This window comes from Hypanus sabinus, unplaced genomic scaffold, assembly GCF_030144855.1.
Source record: "Hypanus sabinus isolate sHypSab1 unplaced genomic scaffold, sHypSab1.hap1 scaffold_1790, whole genome shotgun sequence".
Classification (NCBI taxonomy): domain Eukaryota; kingdom Metazoa; phylum Chordata; class Chondrichthyes; order Myliobatiformes; family Dasyatidae; genus Hypanus; species Hypanus sabinus.
Window position 1 is genome coordinate 10853 of NW_026779877.1, and position 10812 is coordinate 21664.

A 10812-nucleotide genomic window follows, 5' to 3' on the forward strand; every position below is an offset into this window, starting at 1 on the left:
GGTACAGGGAAGAGAGATCCCACAGGAGGAAGGGGGATGGGGGAGGGGTATCCCACAGGAGGAAGGGGGAAGGGGGAGGGGTATCCCACAGGAGGAAGGGGGACGGGTAAGAGAGATCCCACAGGAGGAAGGGGGACGGGGGAGAGGGATACCACAGGAGAAAGCGGGATAGGGGAGGGAGATCCCACAGGAGGAAGGGGGACGGGGCAGAGAGATTCCACTGGAGGAAGGGGGACGGGGGAGGGGAGATACCACAGGAGGAAGGGGGATGTGGGAGGGAGATACCACAGGAGGAAGGGGGACGGGGAGGGAGATCCCACAGGACGAAGGGGGATGGGGGAGGGAGATACCACAGGAGGAAGTGGGACGGGGCAGAGATCCCACAGGAGGAAGGGGGACGGGGCAGAGAGATACCACCGGAGGAAGGGGGATGGGGGAGGGAGATCCCACAGGAAGGGGGACGGGGGAGGGAGATCCCACAGGAGAAAGGGGGATGGGGGAGGGAGATACCACAGGAGGAATTGGACGGGGGAGGGAGATCCCACAGGACGAAGGGGTACGGGGGAGGGAGATCCCACAGGAGGAAGGGGGACGGGGGAGGATCCCACAGGAGGAAGGGGGATGGGGGAGGGGAGATACCACAGGAGGAAGGGGGATGTGGGAGGGAGATACCACATGAATAAGGGGGACGGGGAGGGAGATCCCACAGGAGAAAGGGGGACGGGGGAGGGAGATACCACAGGAAGAAGGGGACGGGGGAGGGAGATACCACAGGAGGAAGGGGGACTGGGGAGGGAGATCCCACAGAGGAAGGGGGACGGGGGAGGGGAGATACCACAGGAGGAAGGGGGACGGGGGAGGGAGATACCACAGGAGGAAGGGGGACTGGGGAGGGAGATCCCACAGGAGGAATGTGGACGGGGGAGGGAGATCCCACAGGAGGAAGGGGTACAGGGAAGAGAGATCCCACAGGAGGAAGGGGGACGGTGGAGGGAGAACCCACAGGGGGAAGGGGGACGGTGGAGAGGGATTCCACAGGGGTGAAGGTTGTCACGGGAGGGAGATCCCACAGGGGGAAAGGGGGATGGGGATCCCAAAATGGGGAAGGGGGAAGGGGAGAGGGATCCCACAGGGGGGAAGGTGGACGGGGGAGGGGGATCCCACAGGAGGAAGGGGGACGGGGCAGAGAGATCCCACAGGAGGAAGGGGGACGGGGGAGGGGAGATACCACAGGATAAAGGGGGACGGGGCAGAGAGATCCCACAGGAGGATGGGAGTGGAGATACCACAGGAGAAAGGGGGATGGGGGAGGGAGATCCCACAGGAGTAAGGGGTACAGGGAAGAGAGATCCCACAGGAGGAAGGGGGACGGGGGAGGGAGATCCCACAGGAGTAAGGGGTACAGGGAAGAGAGATCCCACAGGAGGAAGGGGGACGGTGGAGGGAGTTCCCACAGGAGGAAGGGGGACGGGGTAGGGAGATCCCACAGGTGGATGGGGGACGGGGCAGAGATATCCCACAGGAGGAAATGGGACGGGGGAAGGGAGATACCACAGGAGGAAGGGGGATGGGGGAGGGAGTTACCACAGGAGGAAGGGGGACGGGGCAGAGAGATCCCACTGGAGGAAGGGGGACGGGGGAGGGGAGATACCACAGGAGGAAGGGGGATGTGGGAGGGAGATACCACAGGAGGAAGGGGGACGGGGGAGGGAGATCCCACAGTAGGAAGGGGGATCGGGGAGGGAGATACCACAGGAGGAAGGGTGACGGGGAGGGAGATCCCACAGGAGGAAGGGGGATGGGGGAGGGAGATACCACAGGAGGAAGGGGGACGGGGCAGAGAGATCCCACAGGAGGAAGGGGGACGGGGCAGAGAGATACCACAGGAGGAAGGGGGATGGGGGAGCGAGATCCCACAGGAAGGGGGACGGGGGAGGGAGATCCCATAGGAGAAAGGGGGATGGGGAGGGAGATACCACAGGAGGAAGGGCGACGGGGGAGGGAGATACCACAGGAGGAAGGGGTACTGGGGAGTGAGATCCCTCAGGAGGAAGGGGGACGGGGGAGGGGAGATACCACAGGAGGAAGGAGGATGTGGGAGGGAGATACCACAGGAGGAAGGGGGACGGGGGAGGGAGATCCCACAGGATGAAGGGGGATGGGGGAGGGAGATCCCACAGGAGGAAGTGGGACGGGGCAGAGAGATCCCACAGGAGGAAGGGGGACGGGGCAGAGAGATCCCACAGGAAGGGGGACGGGGGAGGGAGATCCCACAGGAGAAAGGGGGACGGGGGAGGGAGATACCACAGGAGGAAGGGCGACGTGGGACGGAGATACCACAGGAGGAAGGGGGACTGGGGAGGATCCCACAGGAGGAAGGGGGACGGGGGAGGGAGATCCCACAGGAGGAAGGGGGACGGGGGAGGGATATCCCACAGGAGGAAGGGGGATGGGGGAGGGAGATCCCACAGGAGGAAGGGGGACGGGGGAGGGGAGATAGCACAGGAGGAAGGGGGATTGGGGAGGGAGATACCACAGGAGGAAGGGGGACGGGGCAGAGAGATCCCAGAGGAGGAAGGGGGACGGGGGAGGGGAGATACCACAGGAGAAAGGGGGATGGGGGATGGAGATACCACAGGAGGAAGGGGGACGGGGGAGGGTGATCCCCCAGGAGGAAGGGGGACGGGGGAGGGAGATCCCACAGGAGGAAGGGGGACGGTGGAGGGAGATCCCACAGGAGGAAGGGGGACGGGGGAGGGAGATCCCACAGGAGGAAGGGGGACGGGGCAGAGAGATCCCACAGGAGGAAGGGGGACGGGGCAGAGATATCCCACAGGAGGAAGGGGGACGGTGGAGGGAGATCCCACAGGAGGAAGAGGGACACGGGGTTCAGATCCCACAGGGGGATGCAGGACGGTGGAGAGGGAACCCAGTGGGGGGGAGGGGGAGGCGGGAGGGAGATCCCACAGGGGGGAAGGGGGACAGGGATCCCAAAATGGGGAAGGGGGAAGGGGAGGGGGATCCCACAGGGGGGAAGGTGGACGGGGGAGGGGGATCCCACACGGGGGAAGGGGGCAGTACAGATGGATTCCACATGGGTGATTGGGGACGGGGATCACAAAATGGGAAATGGGAAAGTGGGAAGGTGGACGGGGGAGGGAGATCCCACAGGAGGAAGGGGGACGGGGCAGAGAGATCCCACAGGAGGAAGGGGGACGGGGGAGGGGAGATACCACAGGAGAAAGGGGGACGGGGCAGAGGGATCCCACAGGAGGAAGGGGGACGGGGGAGTGGAGATACCACAGGAGAAAGGGGGATGGGGGAGGGAGATCCCACAGGAGTAAGGGGTACAGGGAAGAGAGATCCCACAGGAGGAAGGGGGACGGTGGAGGGAGTTCCCACAGGAGGAATGGGGACGGGGAAGAGAGATCCCACATTAGGAAGGGGGATGTGGCAGAGAGATCCCAGAGGAGGAAGGGGGACGGGGGAGAGGGATCCCACAGGAGGAAGGGGGACGGGGCAGAGAGATCCCACAGGAGGAAGGGGGACGGGGCCGAGAGATCCCACAGTAGGATAGGGGACGGGGAAGAGAAATCCCACGGTAGGAAGGGGGATGTGGCAGAGAGATCCCAGAGGAGGAAGGGGGATGGGGGAGAGGGATCCCACAGGAGGAAGGGGGACGTGGGAGCAAGATCCCACAGGATGAAGGGAGACACGGGGGTCAGATCCCACAGGGGGATGGGGGACGGTGGAGAGGGATTCCACACGGGTGAAGGGGGACACGGGAGTTAGATCCCACAGGGGGGATGGGGGACGGGATCCCAAAATGGGGATGGGGCAAGGGGAGGGGGATTCCAAAGGGGGGAAGGTGGACTGGGGAGGGGGATCCCACACGGGGGAAGGGTGACGGGGCAGAGAGATCCCACAGGAGGTTGGGGGACGGGGACGAGAGATCCCACAGGGGCAAGGAGGACGGGGGAGAGGGAGCCACAGGGGGGAAGGTGGACGGGGGACGGAGAGCCCGCAGGTGGGAAGGGGGAGAGAGATCCCACAGGAGGAAGGGGGACGAGGGAGAGGGATCCCACAGGGGGGAAGGGGGACGGGGGAGGAATATCTCACAGTTGGAAGGGGGACGGGGGAGGGAGATCCCACAGGAGTAAGGGGGACGTCGGAGGGCGTTCCCACAGGAGGAAGAGGGACACGGGAGTCAGATCCCACACTGGGATGGGGGACGGTGGAGAGGGATCCCACAGGGGGGAAGGGGGAGGCGGGAGGGAGATCCCACAGGAGGAAGGGGGATGGGGGAGGAAGATCTCACAGTCGGAAGGGGGAAGGGGGATGGAGATCCCACAGGAGGAAGGGGGACGGGGGATGGAGATCCCACAGGAGGAAGTGGACGTGGGAGGGCGATCCCACAGGAGGAAGGGGGACGGGGGAGGGGGATCCCACAGGAGGAAGGGGGACGGGGCAGAGAGATCCCACGGGAGGAATGGGGACGGGGGAGGGAGATCCCACAGGAGGAAGGGGGACACGGGAATCAGATCCCACATGGGGATGGGGATGGGGGAGAGTGATCCCACAGGGGGGAAGGGGGAGTCGGGAGGGAGAACCCACAGGGAGGAAGAGGGATGGGGGAGCAGGATCGCACAGGGGGTAGGGGGACGGTGGAGAGGGATTCCACAGGGGTGAAGGGGGACACGGGAGCGAGATCCCACGGGGGGAAGGGGGAGGTGGGGGGGAGAACACAGAGGGGGGAAGTGGGACGGGGGAGCAAAATCCCACAGCGGGAAGGGGGACAGTAGAGATGGATTCCACAGGGGTGATTGGGGACGGGGATCACAAAATGGGAAAGGGGAAAAGGGGAGGGTTATCCCACGGGGGGAAGGTGGACGGGGGAGGGGGATCCACAGGGGGGAAGGGGGACTGGGCAGAGAGATCCCACAGGAGGATGGGTGATGGGGAAGAGAGATCCCACGGTAGGAAGGGGGATGTGGCAGAGAGATATAACAGGAGAAAGGGGTCAGGGGTGGCAGATCCCACAGGAGGAAGGGGGACGGGGGAGAGGGATCCCACAGGGGGTAAGGTGGACGGGGGACGGAGAGCACGCAGGTGGGAAGGGGGAGAGAGATCCCACAGGAGGAAGTGCGACGAGGGAGAGAGATCCCACAGGAGGAAGGGGGACACGGGAATCAGATCCCACACGGGAAGGGGGACGGTGGAGAGGCATCCCACAGGGGGGAAGTGGGAGGTGGGAGGGAGAACCGACATGGGGGAAGGGGGACGGGGGAGGCAAGATCCCACAAGGGGAATGGGGACGGTGGAGAGGGATTCCACAAGGGTGAAGAGGGACACGGGAGGGAGATCCCACAGGAGGGAAGGAGGACGGGGCAGAGTGATCCCACAGGAGGAAGGGGGACGGGGCAGAGAGATCCCACAGGAAGATGGGGACGAGGAAGAGAGATCCCACAGGAGGAAGGGGGATGTGGCAGTGAGATCCCACAGGAGAGAAGGGGGAGGCCGGAGGGAGATCTCACAGGAGGAAGAGGGATGGGGGAGGAAGATCTCACAGTCGGAAGGGGGACGGGGGATGGAGATCCCACAGGAGGAAGGGGGACGTGGGAGGGCGATTCCACAGGAGGAAGGGGGACACTGGAGTCAGATCCCACACGGGGATGGGGATGGGGGAGAGTGATCCCACAGGGGGAAGGGGGACGGGGGAGAGGGAACCCACAGCGGGTAAGGTGGACGGGGGACGGAGAGCACGCAGGTGGGAAGGGGGAGAGAGATCCCACTGGAGGAAAGGGGACGAGGGAGAGTGATCCCACAGGGGTGAAGTTGATCGGGGGTGGGAGATCCCACAGGTGGACGGGGGACGGGGCAGAGAGATCCCACAGGAGGAAGGGGGACGTGGGAGGGAGATCCCACATGAGGAAGTGGGACACGGGGGTCAGATCCCACAGGGGGATGGGCGGCGGTGGGGAGGGTTCCCACAGGGGCGAAGGGGGAGGCGGGAGGGAGAACCCACAGGAGGGAAGGTGGACAGGGGAGCAGGATCCCACAGGGGGAAGCGGGACGGTGGAGAGGGATTCCACAGGGGTGAAGGGGGACACGGAAGGGAGATCCCACAGGGGGCAAGGGGGACGGGGATCCCAAAATGGGGAAGGGGAAGGAGGAGGGGGATCCCACAAGGGGGAATGGGTACGGGGCAGAGAGATCCCACTGGAAGAAGGGGGACGGGGAAGAGAGATCCCAGAAGGGAGATGGGGCAGAGAGATCCCACAGGAGGATTTGGGACGGGGATGAGAGATCCCACGGTAGGAATGGGGAATGTGGCAGAGAGATCCCACAGGAGAGAAGGGGGACTTTGGTAGGGAGATCCCACAGGAGGGAAGGGGGAATGTGGGTGCGAGATCCCACAGGAGGGAAAGGGTACCGGGGAGGGAGATCCCCCAGGTGGGAAGAGGGACGGCCGAGATCCCACAGTTGGGAAGGGGGACGGGTTAGGAAGATCCCACAGGAGGGACGGGTGACCGGGGAGAGAGAGCCCATAGGAGGGAAGGGGTACGGGGGAGTGAGATCCCACCGGAGGGAATGGATACGGGGGAGGGTGAGCCCCCAGGAGGGAAGTGGCACTAGGGAGAGAGATCCCACAGGGGGGAAGAGGGACGGGGGTGTGGTATCCCACAGGAGGAAGCGAGGCGGGGGAGGGGGATCCCACGGGGGGGGGAGGGGCGCGGGAGGTGGATCCCACATGAGGAAGGGAGAGGAGGGTGGGAGATCACACAGGAGGAAGGGGGACGGGGGAGGGAGATCCCACGGGAGGGAAGGGGGACCGGGGAGGGAGAGCCCGCCAGTGGGAAGTGGGAGGGAGCCCACGGGAGGGAAGGGGAACGGGGAAGAGAGATCCCACGGTAGGAAGGGGGATGTGGCAGAGTGATCCCTTAGGTGGGGGAATGGGAAGAGAGATCCCACAGGAGGAAGGGGGATGGGGAAGAGAGATACTGCAGAAGGAAGGGGGATGTGGGAGAGAGATCCCACAGGAGGAAGGAGGATGAGGAAGAGAGATACTACAGAAGGAAGGGGGATGGGGGAGAGAGATCCCACAGGAGGAAGGGGGATGGGGCAGAGAGATCCCACAGGAGGAAGGGGGATGGGGGAGAGAGAGGTCCCACAGGCGGAAGGGGTATGTGGGAGAGAGATCCCACAGGTGGAAAGGGAATGGGGGAGAGAGATCCCACAGGAGGAAGGGGGATGGGGGAGAGAGATCCCACAGGAGGATGGGGATGGGAAGGGAGATCCCACAGGAGGAAGGGGGATGGGGGAGAGAGATCCCACAGGAGGAAGGGGGATGGGGCAGAGAGATCCCACAGGAGGAAGGGGGATGGGGGAGAGAGTTCCCACAGGCGGAAGGGGGATGGGGGAGAGAGATCCCACAGGAGGAAGGGGATGGGAAGAGAGATCCCATAGGAGGAAGGGGGATGGGAGAGAGAGATCCCACAGGAGGAAGGGGATGGGAAGAGAGATCCCACAGGAGGAAGGGGGATGGGGGAGAGAGATCCCACAGGAGGAAGGGGGATGGGGCAGAGAGATCCCACAGGAGGAAGGGGGATGGGGGAGAGAGTTCCCACAGGCGGAAGGGGGATGGGGGAGAGAGATCCCACAGGTGGAAAGGGGATGGGGGAGAGAGATCCCACAGGAGGATGGGGATGGGAAGGGAGATCCCATGAGGAAAGGATGAGGGAGAGAGATCCCACAGGAGGAAGGGGGATGGGGGAGAGAGATCCCACAGGAGGAAGGAGCATGGGGAAGTGAGATCCGACAGGAAGAGGGGGCAAAGGAGCTGAGGACTCACAGGAGGAAGGGGATAGGAAAGAGAGATCCCTCGGAAGGAAGGGGGATCGGGAAGAGAGATCCCACTAGAGGAAGGGGGATTGGGAACAGAGGTCCTACAGCAGGAAGCAGGATGCAGAAGAGAGATACCTCAGGAAAAGACAGATCCCAAAGGCGGAAGGGGGATGTGGAAGAGAGATCCCACAAAAGGAAGGGGGATTGGGGAGGGAGATCCCACAGGAGGAAGGGGGATGCTGAGGAGAGATCCAACAGCAGAAAGGGGGAGTGGAAACAGAGAGCCCAGAGAATGAATGGGGGATGGGAACGTGAGATCCCACAGGTGGATTGCTACCCATCCCACGTGATGGTGAGGCTAGAAATAATGCAGCTAAATACGTGGCTGAGGGGATGGTACATGATGGAGGGGTTCATGTTTCTGGACAATTGGGCTTTTTCCAGGGGAGGTGAGACCAGTGCGAATTGGGCAGTTTGCACCTGAACTGGAGGGGAACTAACATCCTTATCGGTAGGCTAGCAAGTTCTGCTCTGGGGGTTTTAAACAAGGTTGCAGGGGGACGGGGCAGAGATTTAGAGCAGATAGTGATGTGGAGGAGGATAATGGTCATGCGAGGACTGCCTGTTTCGACAGATATCAATGGTTTGTACGTGATAGAAATGTTTTCAGGTGCATCTATTTCAATGCAAGGAGTATTGTGTGTAAGGCAGATGAGTTTAGGGCGTGGATTGGCACATGATGGACCGATTAGAGATAAAAGTGGGAAGATGTGCCTGGAGGCTGTGGAAGTGAGCGAGGTTCTCAATGAATACTTCGCTTTGGTATTCACCAATGAAAGGGAACTTGATGACGGTGAGGACAATATGAGTGAGGTTGATGTTCTGGAGCATGTTGATATTAAAGGAGAGGAGGTGTTGGAGTTGTTAAAATACATTAGGACGGATAAGTCCCTGGGGCCTGACGGAATATTCCCCAGGCTGCTCCATGAGGCAAGGGAAGAGATTGCTGAACCTCTGGCTAGGATCTTTATGTTCTCGTTGTCCAGGGGAATGGTACGGGAGGATTGGAGGGAGGCAAATGCTGTCCCCTTGTTCAAAAAAGGTAGTATGGATAGTCCAGGTAATTATAGATCAGTGAGCCTTACATCTGTGGTGGGAAAGCTGTTGAAAAGGATTCTTAGAGATAGGATCTATGGGCATTCAGAGAATCATGGTCTGATCAGGGACAGTCAGCATGGCTTTGTGAAGGGCAGATCTTGCCTAACAAGCCTGATAGAGTTTTTTGAGGAGGTGACCAGGCTTATAGATGAGGATAGTGCAGTGGATGTGATCTATAAGGATTTTAGTAAGCATTTGACAAGGTTCCACACGGTAGGCTTATTCAGAAAGTCAGAAGGCATGTGATCCAGGGAAGTTTGGCCAGGTTGATTCAGAATTGGCTTGCCTGCAGAAGGCAGATGGTCATGGTGGAGGTAGAACAATCAGGTTGGAGGGTTGTGGCTAGTGGAGTCCCGCAAGGATCTGTTCTGGGACCTCTTCTTTTTGTGATTTTTATTAACGACATGGATGTGGGGGTAGAAGGGTGGGTTGGCAAGTTTGCAGACAACACAAAGGTTGGTGGTGTTGTAGACAGTGTAGACGATTGTCGAAGATTGCAGAGAGACATTGATAGGATGCAGAAGTGGGCTGAGAAGTGGCAGATGGAGTTCAACCCAGAGAAGTGTGAGGTGGTACAGTTCCGAAGGACAAACTCCAAGGCAAAGTACAAAGTAAATGGCAGGATAGTTGGTAGTGTGGAGGAGCAGAGAGATCAGGGGATACATGTCCACAGATCCCTGAAAGTTGCCTCACAGGTAGATCGGGTAGTTAAAAAAGTTTATGGGGTGTTAGCTTTCATAAGTCAAGGGATAGAGTTTTAGAGACGCGATGTAAAGATGCAGCTCTATAAAACTCTAGTTAGGCCACACTTGGAGTACTGTGTCCAGTTCTGGTCACCTCGCTATAGGAAGGATGTGGAAGCATTGGAAAGGGTACAGAGGAGATTTCCCAGGATGCTGCCTGGTTTAGAGAGTATGGATTATGATCAGAGATTAAGGGAGCCGGGGCTTTACTCTTTGTAGAGAAGGAGGATGAGAGGAGACATGATTGAGGTGTACAAGATATTAAGAGGAATAGACAGAGTGGACAGCCAGCGCCTCTTCTCCAGGGCACCATTGCTCAGTCCAAGAGGACATGGCTTTAGGGTAAGGGGAGGGAAGTTCAAAGAGGATATTAGAGGAAGGTTTTTCACTCAGAGACTGGTTGGTGCGTGGAATGCACTGCCTGAGTCAGTGGTGGAGGCAGATACACTAGTGAAGATTAAGAGACAACTAGACAGGCATATGGAGGAATTTAAGGTGGGCGGTTATATGGCAGGCAGGGTTTGAGGGTCGGCACAACATTGTGGGCCGAAGGGCCTGCAATGTGCAGTACTATTCTATGTTTTATGGAACATATAGAGATTAAAGAGGAGGAGGTGCTTACTGCCTTACAGCAAATAAAGGTAAATAAATCCCCCAGGCCTGACATGATATTTTCTTGGACCTTGAGAGAGACGAGTGTAGAAATTGCAGGGGACCTGGCAGAAATATTTAAAATGTCCTTTGCCACAAGTGCGGTGCCGGAGGATTGGAGGGTAGCTCATGTTGTTCCGTTGTTTGAAAAACTCTCCAAAAGTGCACCAGGTAATTACAGCCCAGTGAGCCTAACATCGGTGTTAGGTAAATTATTGGAAGGTGTTCTGAGAGATCGGATTTACAAGGAGTTGGATAACCAAGGGCTGATTAAGGATAGTCAGCATGGCTTTGTTCATGGCAGATCGTGTTTAATGAATCCTGTAGAGTTTTTCAAGGAGGTTACCAAGAATGCACATGAAGGAATGGCTGTGGATGTTGTCTACATGAACTTTAATAAGGCTTTTGACAAGGT